This window comes from Diceros bicornis, unplaced genomic scaffold (genome assembly GCF_020826845.1).
Source record: "Diceros bicornis minor isolate mBicDic1 unplaced genomic scaffold, mDicBic1.mat.cur scaffold_93_ctg1, whole genome shotgun sequence".
NCBI lineage: Eukaryota > Metazoa > Chordata > Mammalia > Perissodactyla > Rhinocerotidae > Diceros > Diceros bicornis.
This window is the reverse complement of record NW_026691823.1, coordinates 1,276,256-1,297,927: the sequence shown is the minus strand read 5'-3', so window position 1 is coordinate 1,297,927 and position 21,672 is coordinate 1,276,256. Positions and strand designations below refer to the sequence as shown.

The 21,672-nt window shown below is 35.2% G+C and overlaps 1 long non-coding RNA gene across 24 annotated transcripts in view; it reads left to right on the top strand.

The window, feature by feature from the left end:
- Positions 1-21,672, top strand: part of LOC131403854 (uncharacterized) — a 132,414-nt gene that overhangs the window by 1,901 nt on the left and 108,841 nt on the right. For all 24 annotated transcript variants that reach the window (XR_009219591.1, XR_009219585.1, XR_009219589.1 and 21 more), the window contains exons 2-5: positions 493-757; positions 7,685-7,780; positions 9,561-9,642; positions 16,391-16,507. This is a non-coding gene — a long non-coding RNA (uncharacterized LOC131403854). The remainder of the gene's footprint in view (positions 1-492; positions 758-7,684; positions 7,781-9,560; positions 9,643-16,390; positions 16,508-21,672) is intronic.

Sequence of the window (21,672 nt, the reverse complement as noted above, 5' to 3'; positions counted from 1 at the left end):
GATTTTGAAAGTATCGATATTTAGGAAGTCATCCCCTGTGTTTCTGTTGGATCCCTAACAAAATGATACAGAAATGATGCAAGGATTCATCAGCACCAGAAAACAGAAGAGAAAAAAATGGTTCTTCAATCCACATTTAGTTGTGGACATTCCTGCCTTCTTGGTGTGGTGGCGTACTTGACATGTGGAGACTGAGATATCTTCCTGCTCGGCAGCTTTCTCTGAAACTTGGCTAAAGAGAAAAATCAGTGAGTCAGATCAAGTTTAAACAGAAAAACTGTCAGTTTTCTCTTGTTGCATAGCAAACATTCTCAACACTTAGTGGCTTAAAATAACAGCATTTATTTTTTTCTCACGATCCTTTTGGTTGACCGGGTGGTGTATTACTCCATGTAGTGTCAGCTGCTTGAAGCTGGGAGCTTGGCCAGATCACCTCGGTTCTCCACGTGGTGTCTTATCCTCCATAAGATTTTCGTGTGTCTTCTCTCCTAGGAGAATAGCCTGGAATTCCTCATAGCATGGAGACTGGGTTCCAGGAAGACAATCCCAGTGTACAAATGCTTATCAACCCTCGGCTCGCATCATGGCTGCTGACGCGGGGCCAAAGCCAGTCTCATGTCCGAGCTCAAAATTAATATGGGAGAGAACTCCACAGGCCCCAGTACCGGGAGTGGACTCCTTGTGAACCACCGGTGTAAAGTCTAACACAGAAAAGACTTGAGAAAGTTCTTTGCACCAAACAGGCTGGTAGCTCATGGTCAGAAATTAAATCTACTTTAAATTAAAAAAATTAATTTTTAATTAATTAAATGAAAAAATTAAATAATTAAAATTAAATTAAATTTAAATTAAAATTTTGTCCCGTTTAGAAAATGCATCCATACATATAATAATAGAAAAACTTATACCTTGAAACCTTCCTTATTAAAGTAGGAAGAAAGAAAATGAAATAATTGTGTTCTATTAAAAATATGTTTTTTAATCCCAAAAATAAAAATTAAGGAGAACATAGGCATGAATAATAGGGCAAAAGGGAGACTTTAATAATTTGAAAAATCTTCACATGTTATAGATTAATATCAAAAATTGCTTCCTTAAAAAGTCTAACAAAATTGACAAAGCTCTCATAATTAAAAATGAAGTAAAACAGAGAAAACATACACAAAATGAAGAATGAAAATTGATCATAGGGACAAAGATTATTATGATTAATTCTAGGCTTACTAATATGTCCTTCTTTATACTATTCTGGAATCCATTACCAAATACTATAAAGAAACACAAATTTGAAGTAAAAATATTCAAAAAGATGGTGCAAAATTATCATTATTTGTAGATAATGTGACTTGCTATCCAGATAACTCAAAATTATTGAGGTTAACAAGAAATTAGATATTTATAAAATACACGTAGAAAAATAAAGAGCTATATTATTTATCATCAATGATCACGAAACGTTGTGGAGAACAGTTTTCATTCACATTAGTAGCAGAATTTCAGGAATAAGTTAACACATTGCCTGGTTCATGAAAGGCTCCCCCCAAAATATTTTCTGGATGATCAAGGACTAATAAAATGAACAAGAAGAGTGTAGAACCTATATAAATAGAGCTAATACACTTTACTTGAGACACAATAAAAGCCTTGATTAGATAAATGTATATCATGTTCCAGGATGGGAAGTATGAATATTGTAAAGATGTTAATTTTATCCTATTAATTTAAAGGCTTAATTCAATTCCATTATGTACTTCCAAAGAATTTTTTGGAACTTAAAGTCATACAAAAGTTTAATGGAAGAACAAAAAAGGGGAGAAGGGTATACATTTCTTTTTTTAAAATGAAGGGTAAGGTGTAATAGCACTACCAAGTAGTTGATATCAAAACTGGACCATGGTAATCAAAACAGCATGTGATTACCACCAAATCCCAACAATCAGATTAATGGAACTGAATAAAAATGTCAGCCACAGGCTTTAATTGTAATCAGAATTTGATATATGGCAAAGTAAAATTTCAAATCAGTAGGAAAATAACAGTTTATTTAAAGAGTGAAGCTGAAAGCATTATCAAATATAAGAAAATAAGATCTCTACCTCAAATCATGATCCGTTAAAAGTAAAAACAATGGTAATTGGTACATTTGTCTACAAAAAACTCAAAATTCTTGAATGTCAACGTATTATGAATAAAAATTAAAAAAAGTAAGTTTCAGTTATGCAAAATAAGTAAGTTCTAGAGACCTACTACACAACATTATGCCTATCGTTAACAATACTGTATTGTACACTTAAAATTTTGTTAAAAGGGTAGAGCTCATGTGAAATGTTCTTACCACAATAAAAAACAACTTGATAAAGTATTAAAAAAAAAAACAAAAAGTGAATATTCTCATGAAATAAAGAGCCTTTACAAAAAATAATGAAAGAATGAGTAATGAAAACACAAATAACAAAAAAGTGATTAGGACATGAGCTAACAAAGCAATACAAAATGAAAAAAGAACAGGATTTATTTAACCTCACAATTAATTGAAGAAAATAAAAATCTATACCTTTTTCATTTTAAAATATGAAAAATTGAGGAAAAATGATAGCCAGTGTTGGCAATAGTTCAGGTAAATGTGACTTACATGTTATAGAAGGGAATAAGTGACACATTTGTGTGGAACAATTTGGTAATATGTATCAGAATATTTTAAGTGATAATATCTTTTGATCAAGTAATTTTTTCTCCTAAAATTTACCCTAAGGAAATAATCATGGATGTGAATTAGAGCACTAATATTTAACAGCAAACATAAAATAAAATCTAAACTACTCACATTTACAACCATAGAGTATTATTGAAGGACCTCGAATCTATATGATGGGAATACTTATAGGCATTAATAATGCATGGCAGAAGAATATATACTTCATGGCAGGCAATAATATTCAGGATGATTAATATTATGTGAATATTTTATAAAATGTTATGCATAGTATAATCCTAGTAGAAAATATCCTGGGAGATATATACCAAAATATTAATAGTGCTTATTTGAGACATTATAAATAATTTTTATTTCTTTTTTGGTGTGATTTTCCAAAATTTCTTAATCATTATTTTAGTTTTGTAACCAGAAGAAAGCTATCCAAAGTTACTGAATATTATACACAAAAGGTAATGAAACAAGACTGATCCTTCTGCTTGCATACACTTATGTGAGCACATATTTACACACACACCCCTCCCAGAGTACAGATCTCTTTGTTTTACAGCATCAGCTCTGAGAGCAGCTGTGAATTAATAAAGCTTCCAGAGCTGTAGTGTCTGTGGCACAGGCGGACTATTTGGACATTCTCAGCGTGTGTTCCCCAGTTACACGAGGCGTTGAAGACCCCTGTGACTGCGTGGTATAGAGATTTGATCTGCCGTGGCCAAATCTGCTATCTGAGGACTTTTCCTCAGGCCCAGACCTGACCGTTCTCAAATATTCAGAATACTACTGGCCTAAAAGATATTTATTTTTTTTCAGTTTTCCTTCAGTTACTCCCTGAGGTATTCTCTGTCAGCAACTGATACAAGATTTACTATTTTGTATAAGTCAGGAAACATTGCTATGTCTGTCTAATATTTACTTATTCATCTTCCCTCTGTGTTCCTTTGTTCTTTATTTCCTTTCTCCTTGCTTCCTTCTCTCCATTCTTTTGTTCTTTCTTTTGTTTTTCTCTCTCTCTCTCTCCCTTCTTCTTCTCTCAAGTGCCTGCCATATGCCAGGTGTAACATAGTGTTGACCAGCGATGATCAAACCTCTTTACTTGCCTTCAATGAGCTCAGTTACTTGGGGAGATATGTGGTAATTAAAGTAAAATTTTTCCTTTAAAAATGTTTTGTGTTTTCAAAAATTTTATGAAATCAATACTTTGCAAGGGTTAAATTGAATAATTCTCACAAGGATTTAGTGAGAAAGATGGTGAGAAGCTTAAATGTTTTGACAGAATACTTCAACAGAAGCCGGGCAACTTGCCTCACAATGTGACAACCCTGTTAATACAGAGCAAAACCTCTTGGAATGATGATGAATTTGAAAACTCTAGCCTAACAAATTTGAATTCTTTTTTCCAATTTCCTGCTATGGACTGAATGTTTGTGTTTCCCCAAAATTCATATGTTGAAAAAAAATCCCCAGTGTAATGGTATTGGGAGGTGGGGCCTTTGGGAGGGGATTAGGTCATGAGAGCAGAGACCTCGTGAATGGGATTAGTTCCTTTATAAAAGAGACCCCAGAGAGCTCCCTTGCTCCTTTCCCCATGTGAGGTTACAGCAAACAAGACAGCCCTCTGGGGGGAAGCAGATTCTCACCTGACACCAAATCTTCCAGTGGACTTGATCTTGGATTCCCAGTCTCCAGGGCTGTGAGAAATAACTTTGCATTGTTTATAGGCCACCCAGTCTATGGCATTTTGTTATAGCAGCTCAAATGGACTAAGGCATATCCCCTGGAAGTGTTTTCCAGCTTACCCTGACAAGGAACAAATTTTTCCTCTCCCCATTAACTATTAACTCTGTATGGGACCATGTCCCAGCCCCAATCCCCAACATCTGCAAATTGTTATGTCCTTCTCACCATGTTCTCAAATGTGGTTTTTCAGAGAACATCTGGTTTTTCTAGGGTGGTTAGAAAAGTAGACTTGAACTTTGCCCTCTTTTCCTCTGCTTCTCACCATGAATCGCTTTTACCTTCTTTTATTTCTAAAGATTCTGGATGTGAATATATCAACTTGGAAGTAGGGATGAAAAATGTGAAATAAGATTTTAATTTGTACCTGGGAATTTTCCCCCAGAGATTAAAAAAAGACTCAAGGCCATACTACTGTTGAAATTTCGTGTCGTCCGTACACTCATGAATTAAAGATAGCATGATACTGGCAGACAGGATTCAGCCATAAGCATGTTCTGATTTATTAAACTTGTCTTTTTAAGTAAGATAAAGTAGTTGAGCTAATAGACAATTCGAGTCTCTTCTTTCGGAGTCTCAGGAGGAAATAATTCTGCTATGAGAGCCTTGGGAGAGAGAGAATTATAAAACAGGTTCCACTCTGATGGACGGACATTGGGAAAGGAACTATATAGTTTTGTTCATTGGCGGAGGCTAATTCACATAGTGTTAAGTGCTTCCCTGCTTTCAGTCAAGGTGATGCCCTGAGACTCAGTGCAATTCCACTGAATCTCCTCCCGGAACTGAGTGCTGGAAGCCGAACCATGGTTTAGGAGGAACAATGATCTTTGCTTTAGCTGTGCACCACAGCCATCCCAGCATGCCTTGGGGCCAGAAGTGGGAAAGTAGAGGAGGGGGCAGGCGCTGGTATTTCTATCTATTACTTTTCTGTCAATGCTTCCTGTAAATTAACTTTTGCTGTTAAGGGATGCTTAATTTATCTGAGTGTGCACAGGGGCAACAGAGGGATGACGTGGGATATAGAGCAACGTTAATAGCTTAAATTTTTAACGTGATTCCCTTTTTGAAGACCTCCTGAGCCTTCCTTCACTCTTGTTCACTTGAGCATCCATGAATCCAGGAAGAGATCTTAGGTTCTGAAATTCAAAAGGAGAGTTTTCGCTTCTATCCTTTGCTTTGCAAACCAGGCTGGTGGTTGATGAACTGTTTAAAGTTTATTTCTCTTTAAACATGGGAGAAATCTTGTTCAGCAGGTTAGAACACTGGGTTTTCAATAGAAGAAATTTTGATAGGTAGAAGAGGAAGAGGAAAAGGGGAAAGTTCACTTTTCCAGTCTTGAGGGATTGTGGGAAGGAGAAAGATGAAAGAGACAAAGTATCGTGTGAAGTGGTCAAAAGCAGGGGTCTCTAGGGCTGGCCCGGTGGTGTAGTGGTTAAGTTCTCGTGCTCCACTTCCGTGGCCCAGGTTCTTGGGTTCGGATCTGAGGCACAGACTCACACTTGCTCATCAAGCCATGCTGTTGCGGGGTCCCACATGCAAAAAATAGAAGAAGATAGGCACAGATGTTAGTTCAGTGACCGTCTTCCTCAAGCAAAAAGAGAAAGATTGGCAACAGATATTAGCTCAGGGCCAAGCTTCCTCACCAAAAGAAAAAAAAAAAACCCCACAGGGGTCTCAATTTCTATTCTCCAGACTTCAATCTAGAGCAGGTAATGTGTCAGATAGATAAAAATATCACAAAGTAAGGGCCAGCCCGTGGCCTAGTGGTTAAGTTCTCGCGCTCTGCTTCGGCAGCCCAGGTTCATGGGTTCAGATCCCAGGGGCGGACCTACACCTCTCATCAGTCGTGCTGTGATGACAATCCACATACAAAATAGAGGAAGACTCGCACAGACGTTAGCTCAGGGTGAATCTTCCTCAGCAAAAAAAAAAAAAAATATATATATATATATATATATATATGTATATCACATAGTAAAGAGAGGTGGGACTTCTTCAAGCCCTTCTTTGCAACTCTGGGAGGAAGGTAGATGTGCACTTTGCAGACTGACCCACACCACATGCTGGGAGAACTTGACAGAAAGCACTGGACTAGCAGCATGGCCCTTTAGCCATGGCCATAGGATGGATCATCTGTGCCAGGAAGTGGTAGGATCAAAGTCAGGCCTTAGAACTATCTTTAGTGCCAGCAGGAGATACGACGAGACCTTCTGTCCCTGAACCCTGAGCAGAAACATGGGTCCAACCAAAGAAGAATGGACCAAAAGTTTACCAGGGCCAACTTCTGTGCTGGAGACTAGAGGAGCCTGACGACAGGTTGGGAAGCAACCTGTATTCAAGAATCGTAAATTGCTCCCCTCTGCCTCTAGTCTAGAGCATGTGAGCAGTACAGCTGTCTCATCTTAGGGAGAGAAGCGGCTGGAGGGATGTTGTCTGCAAGACTGAGCGTTTTTATCTAAGAGACTGAACTTGTCCTGAGGGGCTCTTTTTTGCTATCAGACTAAACTTTAGATTAGATTGGGTATTTACTTCACAAACAACGGGGGGCACAGTAGGAAGAATAGATTAGTTGTAGACAAAATAACAAACTCTATCCTATATTAAAAAGTTTGTTATATAACAAACTTTTAGTTCCTTAGGTTACAGTATGAATAAAAATTGGCAACTGCTCCTCAGATGTAAATTATTGAAATTAGCCCACAGATATCATTCTGCAAAATTGTCTAATTTCCCATTCAACTGTTTTTTTAAATTAAATTCTGATTAAGCCTCCTTTGTTCTTCCATGTTTTCCCCACACTCAATCCCCAACCCCTACCTCATGCATCTTCTCCTTCCAAGGTTTCTAGATTTGGATTATGGGAAACCAGACTTTCAAGATCACAAAGCTTGGCTTGATGAAATTCCATTCAGAGTGTCACCTGTTATGAACCTACTATGCTCATATCTTTTCTAGTTGTTAAAGCATGGGTGCAGATGTTCACTTCCGCATTTCTGCATCTAGAGCTGGAATCCACCCTTTTCAAAAGAAAATCTTCTTTTTAAGACAAGTGATAAGAAATGTTACTGCCTACTCCTGTCTGAAGTGATAAAGACTCTCTGGTTTTAAAATGCGTTTGTAGCAACTATAACTAACGGAGATGAGAAAGGTTTGCCGTACAGATAATCTGCATCTAGACTTTGCTTCTCCAGTTTTTTGCGTCTAGCTCTGTGTGGTGTTCTGCTTTTTCTGTCTCTCTAGATCACGTCTTGTGTCCTGAGGTGTGCATCTGCTTCACAGAATCTATGAATCCACTCAAGTTATATGCAAAGGCTGCGTGAATAGACATTTTTTTCGGTGAGGATACACATTTTTCATGAGATTTTCAAAGAGGAATGGGACTGAATAAATTTGAGAATTCTTATTCTATCTTTATATGTCAGCCTTATTTTGTCTCATCAAGTCTTCATTTTCCCCTTTCCTGTCCCTCCCCTGTTTCTCCTTCCACAATATGGGTAGAAAATAGGAACATAGGAAAACTGTGCTTTCTAATTATAACATAAAGAGGAAAGAATGAGATGTTTTATATATTATCTTAAAAAATAAATTTGTTTTGTTGTGTGTTCCTTGGTTTATTATTTAACTATAGATCATTACCTGTTTTGAAGCAAACAAATAAAAAATCAAAATAAAAACAAAAACAGCAACAAAACACCCTCTGGATTCCTTTTGATTTTGAAAGAAATATAAAAAACAAATTACCTAATATTTTGAGGAAATTGTTTTTCAAATGAAAACAACATTTTTTTCTGAATATTAATCAATTATTTTAGAAACATTTAAATCATACTTAAAGCAGAATATGTATATATCCTAAAATCTTACCACCCAGAATTAACCACAATGAACCTTTTACCTTTAAGGTACCTTTTGTATTAATACACAGTTTAAAATAAATAGGGTCATAATATAATTTGTGTTTTGCAATCTGCTTGTTTTTCCCACTGAATAATATATCATGGTCATTTTTCCATGAAAAAGATGATCTAAGATTTTCGATGCTTATGTAGACTTCAACTTATATCCGTGTACTATAATTAATTTTACCAGTATCCTATTGAAATATACTTTAGTTTTTCCGAGTTATTCACTATTATAAATAATATTTTCTTGTGTGGCTTTTATATGTATCTTTATATTTTTAAAGTTCATTAGGATATAGTTCAGACATAACAAAAATATATAAAGGAAAATAAAATGGACGTACATATACTCACCACTAAGCTCAAGACTTAAGACAATACCATAGAGTTGTGTCCCCTGTATGTGTTGACATCTTTACACAGTTGTCTAATAGACTACTTCAGATCAATTCCTAGAGACTGAATTTGTGGATCAAAAGCACAGTGAAATCATTGTTTTGAATACATTTTGTTTATTTGCATTTATTTATTCAATAAATATTCAGTACTTGTTGAGTGCTGGGGACTGTGCTTAGGCCGGGACTAGAGAGATAAAAGACACAGTTCCTATATTCAAGGAGAATATACTCTTGAGTCAAATAATATGACAAGTAAAACACAGCATGAAAAGTGATGAAATAGAAATAAAAATTGGATACAAATGGAGCATAGGGAAGTTGAACCTATTGGACTGTCATAACAGGTCTGGAAGAGGAGGTGATTAGAGTATGAATTTGTTAAGAAAGGAAGGTAAGCATGGAAAACTTTTGAAGTGGAGAGCAGCATTGGCAAAGGCCAGGAACGAAAGATCGGGTCCCATTGGGAAATTGTCCCTAGTCTGGTACGGCTGGAGCATGGAGTTCTAAGAGAGAACAGAGAGGGATGAAGGCATAAAACAAGGGGAATTTGAGTGTTAGAAACAGAAAGAACATTAGTTGGCACGATGGGTAGCATGAGTTAAAAATCGATTTTTAATAAAGTAGTAATGAACATGTTTGAAGGCAGAAAAGGAGAAGTCATAGAGGGAGAGACTGAGAATACTGGAAAACCATTAAATTATCTGATGAATTTTAGTATGTTTGGTGTTCTGTTTCTGTCTCATTATGTCTTCAATTTTAAATATTTCCTTTTGAAAGTCAGTGTAATAAATATTCATTCTTCTGGCTCATATTTAGGATGCAGCTTACAAAGAGAAGTCTGTGGTTCTTCCTTCCATATCCCATCCCTCCGGCTGTATGCATAAGGAGGCAATACCAGGTGCTTCCTCCCGACTGAACATTCTCTGTGTTAATGCTGACTGGGCAGAGATCAGAGTGTGGTGATGAGAAGATTGGGACTAGTGAAATTATTAGGTTTCTTTTCACTAAAAATAGAGCATCAGTGGTCATCCCAAAGCAGTAAATTGGCATGCAGTAGCAAGTTATTCATGATGTAGGCAATTCACTTTCAAGTTTTATCTAAAGGAATGATGCTTCTTATGGCAAGTTCTGTATAAAATTTATGGCATTTCAGGTTAACGCTATTGACCACCAGGGAAGACAGTAAAAAATTGAGAGTGTATGCCAAATAATCTTCTGTAATAGTAGACTCATGCTTTCTTCATTTGACCTCTGATTGCCTAGATGATAAGGGCTGCACTATACTGGAACAGCGTGCAACACCCTGGACCTTTGAGTCTTGGCGTCTGCTTGAAGCTTAATGACTCACATCACTCTTGGCAACCGTGCTTCCGACTTACAGCAGTAATGCTGGTTCATGTGGATAATGGAAACAGTTTTCTGCCTCTGCTAGTAAATGGTCTTAAATGAACTTTGTTCAAAGAACTTTCCTTATAGAATCATTCACACTGTTTTTGACCTTGTACAGAACTCATTCTCCACTGTAAAAATAGTCGTCACTGGTTAGAGAGAGAAAATTACATAGCTATTGAATACGACTGGCATAACCTGAACCATGAAAATTGAAGAAAAGGGATTTTCTAGAAAAAATTACTTTCTATCCTTGCTGTATAGTGTTATTGTTTCCTCTATTTTTATGCTTGAGACTAGCTTTTTGGGGATTTATATTACCCAAGTAATTAGCTTTCTCATTTCCTTTGGGAATTATTAAACTGCCTGATAGACTAAATGGTTTAGTATAATTGATATATGTTTTGACTTTTAGGTATTTAGAATTCTAATGAGGGATTTCAGTTGTTCTATTTACACTGAAAATAAATAAAACTACTCTAATTTTGAACTTGAAGGAATACTTAAGAAATGAAATATTGCAATTGGCATAAAGCTTTACTTTTATGTTTCAAAAATTAATTCATTTATTAAATGCATGTGTGTGTGCATAAGTGTGTGTGTTTGTATTTAACAAAGGCTATGATAGTGACATACTTGAAATATTACAGAAAAAAATCAGAAGTTTGGGAGAAATGTTTGAATCTATGGGAAATTTCACTTTGTGAAGACCCTTACGTGAAACTAAGCATACCAGGAGCTCACTAAGACGATGAAGTTAGCACTAAAGTTGCTAAAAGGATCATTTTAAAGATCTGGGAGTGTTGCTGGAATATTGTTGAGACATATTTTAGGAGACAATTCTGATTATCTTCTTTATGAGGAAAATATTTAGATTTCTATGCATTCAGACTTTCTCTTTCAAGATCTATTAAAAATTAATATCAATTGGAAATTTATTCCAATTCTTGAGTGCCTCTCATATGCAAAGTTCCATGATAGACAATCTGAGTAATATTTATTCTTTCATTTCACAAATATATATTGAGTTTTTTATACTGTGAATCACTGGTAGCTTTCAATAAGCTAAAAACTAAATCTCTTCCATTTATTAGGTAGGTCAATCTGCCTGTGGTACCTGGGATGATTGATGGGTGAATGAAATAAAACTGAAGCCAGGGAGACTGATTTAGAGGTAATTCAATAGCCAAAGAATGGACTGCAAAGGAGCTAGACCAAGGCAGTGGCAATGGGAATAAAAATAAAGGAATGAATTGAGAAATATTTTAAAAAGTTGACTGAGTGTATATAGGTGGTATAGGCAAGAGAAAGAGATAAATGAAATAAGATTCAAGAATTTTAGTTTGTGTCATTAAATGAAAAACAGTGAAACTGCTAGAAATAATAAATCCAAAGGGGCAGATGATAAGTAGAGAAAGACCAAGGCTTTGATTCTAAAAAATATGAAGGTTATGGTAGAGACTTCCAGTTGCAGGGGTTCATTGGCATTTGGGGCTATGCAGAGGAATGGGTAGATTAATGTAGTGGCCAGGGGATCATCTAGTTGGATGGAGAAAGATATAGGGCAGGAAAATTGAAGTTTCTCTCTCAAGTTCCTGTTGTTGAGATTGATATAAATAAGTGAGTTTTGAGTTAAATATCCTATATTCAAGAACTACTTTGTGATAACTACTATTACATTGTGGTAAATGTCTGGGAATTTAGTGAGGTGATCAAGGTTTAGTAGTTCATACATACATAAATGTACATATACAAATAACCACATAGATTCAATGATGAACCTTTCGTCTTAGTTTTCTATGATTTATTTTGGTACCTACTTATATCCCTGGACAAGAGTGATATAATTGCAGGTATGAGGCGAAGGTTTATCTTACCTAGGAGCCAAAGTTTATGCCCATCCCAGAGTTTAGACTGAGCACTTCCCCTTTCTGAGCTCCTCAAGCTTGCCTAATAAAAATGGATCCACAACAGAAGAAAAAACGCAGCTCCATAATGCTTCTTTTACTTTTCTTGCGAGTGAAGCAAATGGAATTGTCTAGGTAGAGACTAAGTTCTTAGAGAGATTGGGAGGACCTGGAGGGGAAGAGATAGGGAAATGAGTATTTTTACATTAATTTCTCCATAGTGGGAGGGGAACATACCCAAGAATAGAGAGGTGAGACCTCAGCGCTCCGAGTAGTTTTCTACAGACCTGGGAGCTGCAGCTATGAAATACCTGGAGTCAGAAGGAGATCTGCATCATTCATATCTCTTCATTGAATTCTCAGCTCAGTGCCATCTCAACTCTGTTCGCGTTGGTCACCATCTCATCCAGACTCAGCATATAGAGCCCCATCCTCATTTTGGTAGTGATCATCCTGCATTCATCAGATCCCATGGGTCTTTAGCCAATGCAAAGACTAAACTGCCCTAATCTCCCTAATCTTTAACCAGATGTAATGGTAATGATAAATTTCAGGTCAACAGCCAGGAAAGAAAATGGAAAAACGAGCAAGGAAATGGACTGCCACCGAGAACTTTCAGAAAGGAACTTAGCTTTATCAACACCTTGATTTCAGCCTTGTGAGATTCTAAGCTGAGTCGACTGGACTTCTGATCTATGGAAACTGTGAAATAAAAATTTGCGTTGTTGAAAGTGGCTACATTTGTGGTAATTTGTTATGATAGTAACAGAAAATTAATATAGATAGTTTCTAGTTTGGGACAATTATGAAAAAAACTGTTATAAAACTTAAATATAGATTTTTTTAAACACAAATTTTCATTTATTTTGGGTAAATATCTCGGGGTGTCACAATCAATTCTTGTTATTTGTGGTAGTTATGTTCTATAAAGTCACCTTGAACACTGAGTTAGCGAGTAATGAGACATTGTTCCTAGGAGAAATGCAGGGTTAAGTTTCTGTGAGCCTCTAGCCGCAATGTTTTTGTCAACTGATCAATACGTAACTTTGTTTTACATGTGTTTTCTGTTTAATGACACCGTATTTAATACACATTGTTGCTTCATTAACACTGAACTCATGGCTAACAGCACTGTAACTTGTGGCTCAACAAAACTCATCTAACACACATTTTTTCCATAAGGCACTTTACAGCCTTCTTGAGTTTAAAAACACTAGACAGCACTTCAGCACTACACACCTAGGGGCCATTTTAAACAGCAAAGTCACCAACAAAAAGAACAAAAATGCAAAAAAAAAAAACCATAGAAAACTAAATAGACTGAGAAAAGGACACATTTACAATATGAGAGTTAAAACAAGAAGCCAGAGCATTGCCTTGTTCAATCTCACCTGGGAATGTGCATGTTGAGTGACTCAAATTTTTTACTGCTCTGTACACGCCAAGGAATGACCACAAAAGCCTCATAAGTATCGATTTGGGAGTTACAAATGAATTTCAGCAAGTGGGCAAATTCACAAATGTGGAATCTGTGAATAAGGAGAATTGATTGTATTATTGTACCATACGGTGAGTGTATGTTTAACTTTATAAGAAAATGCCAAACTGTTTTCCAGAGTCACTGTACCATTTTGCATTCTCACCAGCAATGAGTGAGAGTTCCAGCTGCCCACTCCCTCACAGTAATTAGTATTGTCAGCTTTTCTGATTTTAGCTATTCTGATAGATATGTAGTGGAATCTCATTGTGGTTATAATTAACATTTCCTTAATGGCTAATTACACTGAACATCTTTTCGTCTACTTATATTTCATCCTTATATCTTCTTTGGTGAAGATATTTCTGTTCAAATATTTTGCTCATTTATTAAAAATTGTGTTGTTTGACTTCTTATGGCTGTGTTTCAAGAGTTCTTTCTATAGTATTCTGGATGTAAATCCTTTGTCAGATATGTGATTTGCAAATGTTTCCTCCTAGGGTATGGCTTGTCTCTTCATTCTCTTAAGAATATCTTTGGCATAGCAAATATTTTAAATTTTGACAAAGTCTAATTTATTAATTTTTTCTTTTATGAGTCATGCTTTTAGTGTTAGATCTAAAATCTTTTTGTATAACATCAAGTAATACAGATTTTCTCTTACTTTTTTTCTAGAAATTTTATAGTTTTATATTTTACATTTAGGTCCATGATGCATTTTGAATTAGTTTTTGTACAAGGTGTGAGATATAAATTGAAGTACAGATAAATAAATAAAATGTCCAGTTGTTTCAGAATCATTTGTTGAAAGACTATCATTTCTTCATTGAATTGCTCTTGCATCTTTGTAAAATATAAATTAACCATATAGGTGTGGATCTACTTATGGACTTGATTCTGTTTCATTGATCTGTGTGTCATTCTTTTCTCTAATACCACACTGATTAGTGTAGCTTTATATTAAGCCTTGAGATTAGGTATCGTGAGTCCTCCAACTTTGTTCTTTTTTTCAAAATTGTTTTGGAAATTCTAATTACTTTGTCTTTCCATATAAATTTTAGAGTTAGCTTGCTGACAAAAAAACAAAAAATCCTGCTGGGATTTTGACTGAGATTGTATTGAATCTGTCTATCTATTTGAGGTGAATCTTCATCTTTATTATATAAAATCTCTTAATCCATGAACACATTATTTCTCTTATTTAGGTTCCCTTTGATTTTTTTGATCAATATTTTGTGTTTTCAGCATACAAGTGCTGCACATATTTTGTTAAATTTATAACTATGTATTTCATTTTGTTACTTTTTAAATTTTAATTTCCAATTGTTTATTGCTAGTATATAAAAAAATTGAACTTTGTATATTGACTCTATAATTTTGACTTTGTAAACTCACTGAGAGTTTCAAGAGTCCCCTCTCTCTTTTTTTTTTTTTTTTTGTAGATTCTATAAGGATTTTCTAAGTAGATAATCAGGTAGTTTATGAATAGTGATAGTTTTATTTCTTCCCTTCTATTGTGTATGCCTATTTCTTTTCCTTGTCTTAGTGGTTTGATGTTGAATAGGAGTAGGTGAAGATCTTTGCCTTCCCCAAGTTTGGGGGGAAACATTCAGTCTTTTACCATTATATATGATGTTTGCTGTAAATTTTTTTAAATGCTACTTAGGTTAATGGAAGTTCCTGTACATTTCTAGTTTGCTGAGAGGGTTTTGTTTGTTTGTTTTTACTATGAATGGATGTGGAATTTTATAAAATGCTTTTTCTGCATTATTTGAAAAGATCTTATGGTTTTTATTCTCTAGTGTGTTTATGTGATGAACTATATTGAGTGATTATATGTTGAATCAGCCTTGCATTTCCAAGATATACCCATACACCCACTCGATTATGACATATTATCCTTTTTATATACATTACTGTATTTAATTTGTTATAGTTTGTTAATAATTTTTGTGTCTGTTCAAGAGGGATAGTAGTCTGTAGTTTTCTTTTCTTGTGATATCTTTGTCTGCTTTTGGTATTGACGTTATGCTGGCCCCACAAAAGTATAAGAGGAAAGTGTTCTATCCTCTTATATTTTTGGAAAGATATTATGTGTAATTGATATTGTTTCTTCCTTAAGTGTTTTGAAGAATTCACCATTGAAATAATCTGAGTCTGGATTTTCCCTTGTTAAAATGTCAGGATAATGTTTAAAACATGTAATTGAGCGCATATTATGTATCTGAAATATTGGTCACTTTCTCACATATATTCTCAATTTCTATAATACATTTATTACATCTACAGTGAGTTTTGGCTTAAGTTAGCACAAGGTATCGATGGAAAGAAAAATGAATAAGTAGGTTTGATGCAAAGTAGACACTACTTTGTTAGTATTCTTGATTTTTCACTGAAGATGCTGAAATCTTCCAGTCAAAGAGCTAGACCTAAAGATGAGGCAACTTGTAACCTTAGATTTAGTCATGAGACTCATTTGAGCCCAAGTTTTCTTACCTAAAAAATAGATATAATGCATCATAAAATGTGTTACATCAGATAAAGTATTCTGAATTTATGCCTAATTTATAAATGACCTAATTGGTTGGGTTTTAATGGAATATAAACATTCATTTTTCATCAAGTTAAAAAGTATCAAGGGTTTAAGTTATTTAACTGTGAAAGAAGAAACTAGTTAGTTGTTCATCAAAATATGCATTCCCTTTGCTCTCTGGGTACATAGGAAGGCTATTTCTCAGCCTTCCTTGGAGGTATTTGTGGCTATGTGACTGAATTCTAGCCAGTACAATGCGAGAGGAGAATTGCATGCCTCTTCTAGTGCTGGTTCCTAAAGGCCTCTTCCATGCAGTCCTCCTTGTTTTGTTCCTCTTCAGGCTGGCTGGGTTGGAGACAATCAATGGTGACCTTGAAGACTGCTGAGCTGCTGAGAACATGAGTCCCTGAATTATTGTGTGGATGAAAGTTGCCCCGCCAACACATTCCCCTGTCCGGTAATGTGGTGTGAAAAACACAATAATCTAATGCGTTTAGATCATTTGGGGATACACTTGTTAACAACAGCTAGTGTTACCCTAACTTGTACAATTAGAGAGGGTGAGGGTTCTCTCCTACTATTACTATAATTTTCTTTTTTTAAAATTATTTTATTGAGGTTACACTGGTTTATAACATTGTATAAATTTCAGATGTATGTTATTATATTTCAACTTCTGTATAGACTGCATTGTGTTCACCACCAAATGTCTAGTTTCCATCCATCACTATACATATGTGCCCCTTTACCCCTTTTGCCCTCCCCCCATCCACTTCCCCTCTGGTAACCACCCATCTACTCTCCTTATCTATGTGTGTGTGTGTTTGATCGTTTTTTATCTTCCACATATGAGTGAAATCATATGGTATTTGGCTTTCTCCATCTGAATTATTTTGCTTAGCAAAATACCCTCAAGGTCCATCCATGTTGTCACAAATGTCACAATTTCATCTTTTTTATGGCTGAGTAGTATTCCACTGCATATATATAAAACATCTTCTTTATCCATTCATCTGTTGATGAGCACTTGGGTTGCTTCCAAGTTTTGGCTATTTATAATTTTCTTACTAGGAAAAATAAATGTTCAAATTTGAGCAATCTCAAATGGAACAGAAGTATCCTATTTCAGAGAAGACACAATTTATCATCCCTCAAAATCTATAAATCAAAAATAAAAAAGAAAAATAATTTTTAAGAGTTTGTTAATCAGTGAACTATTTCAGGGGAGGATGTTTGTGATTGTGTTTGTTTGTTTAAGGATAGGCATAGTAATCCAAGTAATGCTGCAGAGGAGAGCATTCCACACAGCCATGATATTTAGTTTATGTAGCTAGAAACTTTACTCACACCTATAACTATGTGAGACAGTGGGTGAGCAATGTAGATTTTAGGAATTGCTAAATGACGCTGGAGAAGCTAAAGGATTTATATGTACTTGAGAGCAATATGAACTATCGGATATTTATATGGCTCACTAACAATTTCCATGTTTCTGCTTTCACGCTGAGAAATATTTGCACACATTTAAACAGGATGCCACAGTACTTTAGGAATAACAAACCAACAATTAAAATGCAGAGAGACAATAGATGCATGCTCTTTCGGTATGATGGAAGATTGTTTAGATTTCAAGGTTTATTTTGCCCTGCCAACAGTGTTATTAATCATCCTTCCTCATTTCTTTTCACTGCTGGAGTTTGACAAGGATTTTCTTTCACCTTGAAAAACTGCACATGGTGGAGAGTTTCTTGGCCTTATTCCTGCAGTCTTAATACCTTATACCCTACTGAGGAAGGGTAAATTGCCTTTTATTCCATATTCCACTATATTTCTGAAAAATGGTTTTCAAATCACAGATTTGATTCCTCTCTTGGTATTGAAAGATCATAAACAAATACGTTTTTATGTTATTTTTCTTTAGTAAGCTTTATGATTTTATCCTCGGCAACTGGACTAATTCAGTAAGCAGCAGACCATAAAGCAGTGAGTGGATACACTATTAATTTTTATTGCTAAAGTTTCCTTTATGTACTATTTGATCTGAAGATGTTATTCACATTTTTATGGTGATACTGGCAGACTTGAGAAAATCTAGCTGTATAATTCTTATTCATAAAGCCTGGGTATTTTTAACTCAGCAGCCCAGGGAATGGCAACAATTCAAATCTCCTCAACCAGTTCATTAAGTGAAACGTCTTGAGTGGGAGAGGGAAAGTAAAGCGGGTGGGTAGTAGTTTTGTCGCTCATTCAGTAGAGCACAATTGGGGTGGTTTAGCTGCAGTAGTTCACTACAAGAGCTCGGTGGATGATTTATTCTTTCCTTTGTTCACCTTCAAAATGAGAAGTATAGGCCTGAATCACCTCAAGAATAGCTTCTTAACATTGCTTTGATTCTGTTGCTGCACAAAATTGGAGCTGAAGCTGTTGACCATTAAAACAGAACGGTCAAATTTAAAAAAGAACCACAAAAGGAAAACAAAGATGTGTCCCATTTCCAAATGGGCGTTCTACAGGCCCTTGTCTCCAAGACTGTTTTGCTGCTGACTTTGAAGTTGTACGAATTGTTAAGTACAGCAGAGTCTCCCTTCCCAGGCTCACACTGATTCATCCAATGCTTTCAATCCATATTCCCTCACCTTCGAAAATAATGTGTGTCCTGTAGAGACATGGAGGAAGTGCTGGATATGATAGAAAACACTGGAGTGGTAATGGTAATACCAGCCTTCAAAGGACTATATTACATCAACTTGACCAATATTTATTGAGGACTTATTGTAAAACTTCATGGAAATACAAACAAATATAGTCCATGCCCACTAGGAGCTTGATCAGAGAAATAAGATCCAGTCATAAAAGATACATAAAATATAATTGATAATCATGCAAAAGCTGTTTTAAATCTGTGCAGTGCTATATCCTAAGTGACTGGTGTGGGCATTTAAAGGGAAGTAGCTCATTCTATGCTGTTATGATCTGAGAAGTTTTACAAGCATTTGGTTTACTCTTCGAAGGTTGTTTCATGTTAAGCAATATTAGAACACAAAAGATTTTTATCTTTACATCCATGAGGCAGACAATAAATACCAAAGGCACACAAAGAGGAAGACATGATTCAAGGCTGGAATGCGCTGAAAATTCTTTATGGAGGATGTAAGATATGAGTTGGGTATCTCCTAAAATCTACGGCAAACATAGTAGTTAACAGTGAAGGGTTAGAAATTTTCCTTTAAAATGAGGACTGAAGAAAGACCATTGATGATTGTTTCTATTTAACATTAGGCTAGTGATCCTAGTAAACATATTAAGATAACAAAAAGCAATGAAAGAATGAGAATTTGAAAGCAATATACAAAACAGCCAAGTTGCTGGGCACAAATCTATAGCAGATGCTTTCTGAAAAAGCTTTAATGAGATATAATTCACATACTATGCAATTCACCCTTTATTTAAAGTATACAATTGAATTTTTATATTAATTTTAGTATACTCACAGTTGTACAGCTATCATCATAATGTAATTTTAGAACATTTTCATCAATCAAAAAAGAAACCCTGTACCGTTAATAAAAAAAGAAACCCCATACCCTCGTCCCACACAAAATTTGTCTATTCCAGACGTTTCATATGAATGGAATCTTACAACATGTGGTCTGTTGTGACTGACTTCTTTCATTAAGGATGATGTTTTGGAGCTTCATCCATGTTGTAGTATAGATCAACACTTAATTACGTTTTATTCTTTATTGCCAAATAATATTCCACTATATAGATAAGTCAAATATTATTATCTATTGATAAATAGATAAATCCATTCATCATTTAATAGACATTTGGGTTGCTTCCACATTGTGGCTGTTATAAATTATGCTGCTGTAAACATTCACGTACAAGTTTTTGTGTGGATGTGTGTTCTATTTCTCTTGGCTAGGAGGGATTGCTGGGTCATATGACAACTCTACGTCTAACCGTTTGAGGAACTGACAGACTGTTTTCTCTACCCACCAGCAGTATATGAGGTTTTCAGTTTCTTTACATGCTCACCAAACGCTTGTTTTTATCTGTCTTTCTGATTATTGCCAATCTGCTGGGTGTGAAGCGTGTCTCGTGGTTTTGGTTTGTGTGTCTCTGATGGCTAGTGGTGATGGCACATGTTTTCATGTGGTTGTTAGCTATTTGTATATTATTTATGAGAAATGTCTATTCAAATCCTTTGCCTATCTTTAATTGGGTTATTTATCTTTTTATTGTTGACTTGTGAGAGCTCTTTGTATGTTCTGAATGCAAGTCCCTTATCAGATATATGATTTGCAAATATTGTCTTATCCTGTGGGTTGTATTTTCACTTTCTTAATTGTGTTCCTTAAAGAACAAAAGTTTTTAATTTTGATAAAGTCCTATTTATCTACTTTTTCTTTCGTTGCTTGTGTTTTTGTGTCATATCTAAGAATCCATTACCTAATCCAAAGTCATGAAGATTTATTCCTATATTTTCTTCTAAAAGTTTTAGCATTTTAGCTCTCACATTTAGCTCTCTGATCCATTTTGAGTTAACTTTTGTGTATGATGTGAGAAAGGTGTCCAAATTCATTTTTTTGTGTGTGGATATCTAGTTGTCTCAGCATCATTTGTTAAAAAGATGATTCTTTCCCCATTGATTTGTCTTGGTACTCGAAATCATCTGGCCATAAATGCGAGGGTTTATTTCTGGACCTAAAATCTTTTCCATTGAGCTATATGTCTACTTATGGCAATACCACAGTGTCTTAACAACTGTAGTTTTGTAGGAAATTGTGAAATCTGCTAGTGTGAGTCCTCTAACTCTGTTATTTTTTCTAAGTTTTTTGGCTACTCTGGGTCCCTTGTGTTTCCATATGAACTTTAAGATCAACTTGTCAATTTCTGCAAAAACCACTAGCTGGCATTTTGATGGTAATTGTGTTGAATCTGAAAATCAATTTAGGGAGCATTGCCATTCGACAATGTTAAGTCTTCTGATCCTTACACATGAATGTCTTTCCATTTGTTTAGATTGCATTTACTTTCTACAATGTTTCATAGTTTTTAGAGTATGTTTTGCATCTTTTCTTAAATTTATCCCTGTCATTTATTCTTTGGATGTTATTAATGAAAATGTTTTCGTAATTTTATTTTCTAATCGTACATTGCAACTGTATATAAATACCATTGGTTTTTTTACTTTGATCTGTGTCCTGTAACCTTGATGAATCCATTTGTTAGTTCTAATAATTTTTTAGTGGATTCCTTAGGATTTTCTATACATAAGATTATGCCATCTGAGAATAGAGATAGTTTTACCTCTTCCTTTCCAATCTGGATATTTTCAAATTTCTTTTTCTTCCCCAATTGCCTTGGTTAGAACCTCCAGTACAGTGTTAAACAGAATTGGTGAAAGCAGATCTTTGTCTTGTCTCCAGTCATAGGAGGAAGGCATTCAGTCTTTGCCCATTAAATATAATGTTAACTGTAGGGATTTTTGTAGATATCCTTTATCAGGTTGCGGAGATTTCCTTCTCTTCTTAGTTTGTTGAATGTTTTTTATCATGAATGAGTGTTGGATTTTGTGAAATGCTTTTTTCTGTCTATTGAGATCGTGTGGTTTTG